Source organism: Nelumbo nucifera, chromosome 1 (genome assembly GCF_055504915.1).
Source record: "Nelumbo nucifera cultivar China Antique chromosome 1, China Antique-T2T, whole genome shotgun sequence".
Lineage (NCBI taxonomy): Eukaryota > Viridiplantae > Streptophyta > Magnoliopsida > Proteales > Nelumbonaceae > Nelumbo > Nelumbo nucifera.
Genome location: NC_142649.1, coordinates 126,895,563 through 126,899,676, shown reverse-complemented (window position 1 = coordinate 126,899,676; position 4,114 = coordinate 126,895,563).

Sequence of the window (4,114 nt, the reverse complement as noted above, 5' to 3'; positions counted from 1 at the left end):
AGCTCGTCAAAAAATGCGACAAGTGTTAGTTGCACGCCAACATCCACCACCGGCTTGCTACCAACCTAAAATACCTCACTAGTCCGTGGCCATTCACACAATGAGGGATTGACCTACTCGGGCCATTCCCACTAGCAACAGGATAAAGGAGGTTCTTAGTGGTGGAAGTTGACTATTTCACAAAGTGGGTTGAAACTGAACCTCTCGTAACAATCACGGCCCGGAATGTGCAGAACTTCTTTTGGAAGAACATAGTGTGTCATTTCGGATTACCTCGGGTACTGATCTCTGACAATGGTAAACAGTTCAAAGACATCAAATTCCAAAACTGGTGCCAAGACATGGGAATCCAACAGAACTTCACCTCAGTGGTGCACCCTCAGGCAAACGGTCAGACGGAAATCACGAATAAGGCTATTCTCCGCGGGTTAAAGGCATGCCTAGACCGAGCTAAAGGAAAATGGGCGGACGAGCCGCCCAGCGTTCTATGGGCTTACCGAACCACAAAGAAGACCGCCACAGGTGAAACCCCCTTCAACCTTACATACGGCACCGAAGCAGTCATCCTAGCCGAGATCGAAGTCCCTTCACTACGGTTGGAAGCATATGATGATAAGGCGAACGAGGATGAGCTACGCACCAACCTTGACCTACTTGATGAAGTAAGGGACCTCGCATACATCAGGACCGCAACCTACCAGCAAAAGGTAGCTCGGTACTATAACGCCAGGGTCAAGAAGCGGAACCACTGCGTCGGCGACCTGGTACTCCGTAAAGTTATGGTACCTGAGCCCGGTGTTGGCAAGCTCAGGCCAAACTGGGAAGGACCCTACCGAGTCAAGCGAGTGCTCGGGGAAGGAACGTACGAGCTCGAGACCCTAGAAGGGAGACATGTACCTCGGGCGTGGAATATTGTCATCCTAAGACAATATTACCCGTAAATCACCGAACTGAGTAGACCACGAGTCGCTCCCTCTAGCCTAAGGACCAACGTGCCAAACTAACTAAAGACCTCGGCGCTATGCATGACTTAACCGTCTCGCCAGCATAGGCTTGGTATGCCAAGGACAAAAGGCGTCCCGGGTACAAACTCTTTGACTCATAGCCTACCTCGGTATACACGGCTAGGGGTAAATACCAACCTAAGTAGCCAAGTAGACAGGTCGGGCACGTGCCTTACTATGTCCACCTCAGCGTACGTTGTAAAATATTATGGTTACCCCTACTAAGTACAGGGAAACAGTTCGGGGTGACAACAGTAAAGGGACGCCCACCTCAAGAACTAAACTCGCTAGCTCGGTAGCTTGGGATAAGACAAATACTTCGTCAGAAGAGAATTACACAAACACTTAACAAAATATGTACTCTCATTACATAATATGTGCTTTCATTACAAAGGATCAAGAAAAAGAGAAAGTAAAACTGAGCTTGCAGGCCCAGAATACAAGGAGCACACTACTTCGAAGGCTTGTCGACTTCACTCGGAGCCTCTTCGGGGGTGTCAGCCAGGTCGATAGCACCAGCCTCCTCATCGCCTCCCTCCTCTTAAAGGTCTGGGTCATCCATGGCCTGGTGGGCCATGTCGTCTGTGATCCTCCAGGTGGTGATGGCACTTGTGTCGAGGTCGGGGTATGGATGCCTTATCAACCACCTGCTGAGCTTAAACCCCCTACGGTAGACCTATGACATCACATCGTCAAACCTAGATGATTTGATGTAGTCGATGACGGCCTGGACCTTCGTCTCCCCGAGAGCTTGATTGATGATCTCGGTCTTCTCCTTAATATCAGCTTTGAGGTACTCCACCTCATGCTCCAAGGCCCCCTTGGCATCTTTAAGTTCTTGCACCTCGAGCTGCGAAGCTTCTTGACCCGCCTTGAGGCTCTCCACCTCGAGCTTTAAGGCCTCCTGGCCTGCTCTGAGCCCGTTCACCTCAACCTTCAGCCTGTCCCTCTCGCGGGCTACCTCCTCCTTCTCTGACAACAGAACTTCAATGAAGCTCTTCTGAGCTGCAACATCACCTTCCAACTGATGGATCTTACATTGAGCTGCCCTCAGATCAGTATGAGCTACACGAGATGACTCCTCAGCAGCCAAACCCCGCGTCAGATATCTGTCAGACTGAATGGTCAACGAGTGCATGGCGGTGTTCACCTGGCAAAAGGAGGTCGGTCAGTACCAAAGAGAAAAGAACGAAAGAATGGGAAAATGATGATTCTTAGAATGTGAACTCACCACCATAGCGTGGGCCCCAAGCTGACCAGGGGTGAGATCGGCCCAGTCTCTAACCTCCGCGGGGTAGACAACCTCTTTACTTTTTTTGAGGCTACACTAGGGGATCAAGATGCTCTCCTCCTCCTCCTGGCTCCCCGAGCCGGACACCGCCGTCTCAGTAGCGTGATGAGCCGATTCTTCTGAAGCCTTAGCAGCAACTTCGATGGGATTAGGAACTTCGGCAACAGCCCCAGCTGGCTCAGCGACCAGCTCTGCCGCCACCTCAGGCTCCTGAGATGGTAAGTCCCCCTCCAAATCTATCACTGGAGGGGCGTTAGGGAGCTCGGGCTCCGAGATGGGAACCTGTGGGAGCCCGGGCCCCGAAGAAGAAACCTATGGGAGGTCGGGCTCAGGGGTGGGGGTACTTGAGGGCTCTACGCGTGCCTTCTTAGCGGCTCGCTTCTTCCTCTTCTTCATTTGGCGAAGGAGCCTCTGACCGGTAATCCTCTCTTCCTCAATGGGACCTGTAATAGAGCTCGGCGTTAGTAAGCTTGAAAACACTCAGCTAATTAAGCGAGACGCTAAGGTAAAAATAGACCTACCCGGGCTCAAACTGGCTTGAATGAGCTTCTCTTCGGCAATGTAATCTTTGTGATTGAACCAACCTGAGCCCATGAGTGGAGTGTTTCCCTCGTCTTCCTATCGAGAGTAATGTCGGGGTCTTGAGTAGCCACACTCCAGTTAGTAAGGAAGGGCCACCCCGTGCTGCTCCGAACTACAAAGTAGTCCCGCTTCCAGGCTGGGACCTTGCTTGGGAGTTTATGTAACAATTTGAAGCTCGGGCGAGGGGACAGATAGTAGGTCCGCCTGTGCTCGGGGAGAACGCCCGAGGCGCTCTTCTTTATTGAAAAAATAGAACAAAGGATATCTATATCTAAGGGAAGGTTGTATTCGAAACAAAGGGAGATAGTCCCGACCACGTTTCGAATAGAGTTTGGATGGAGCTGGTCCAGCGTGACGTTAAAGCGTCTCAACACCTTGGGAATAAGGGGGTGAAGAGGGAGACGAACCCCGCCAACGAGCTGCTCCCTAAAGATCACGATCTCATCCACACCATGCTCCAAAGGGAAGTTGCCGGTAGGAAGACTATATGAGTATTCCTGAGGTAGGTTGAAGTGCTGGATGAGGTGCTGAAGTCTCTCCAGCGTCATAGTGGACGGACCGAACTGATCTGGCACCCGACCTTGGTGGGAGGTGGATGCCAGCCTACCCGAGGTCGCCCGTGCCTTGTGGGACGGCTGGGCAACAGCGGGGTCACCTTGACCCGAGGTACCCACCTCAGGCTCGTCTAAGAGACTATCCCTAGACATTGAATGAAATGAACTGAAAAAGGAGAAAGGGAGGCTCGGGGACTCACCGAGGAAAAATGCAACCGAACTAGAACTGGACGAGTTAGAAGACCCGAGCTAAAGACTAGACACGAGCTCAAGCTAGACGAAGAATACTTAATGACCAGGGTCCCCCACTATTTATAGCCGCTAGGCCTGGGCACCAACGGTCAAGATCGAAGCAATTTGACGGTTCTCTTGAAAACCGACTATGAGACTCTCGAGGTAAAATCAGTTTAGCGCAGTTTTTGGCATCCGTGAAGTCCAGATCGCGTGATGTCCGCGCGTGAGTTGTATGCAGCCCGGGCTTTTCCTTCCGAGTGAGTCGAGTGCCAGACCGGTCTGGCCAACGGGTTGCCCGACAGGGTGGCATAAGTGTCGAGCCAAATCTACCCAGTGCACCGTGAACTCCCCGCGTTAGGTTAGCACCCCCAGCACGGGGAGTGGGGGGCAATTAATGGAGGGTGATTTGGCCCGACCTCGTAGCACAGGGCCACGTGTGTGTGACCTGG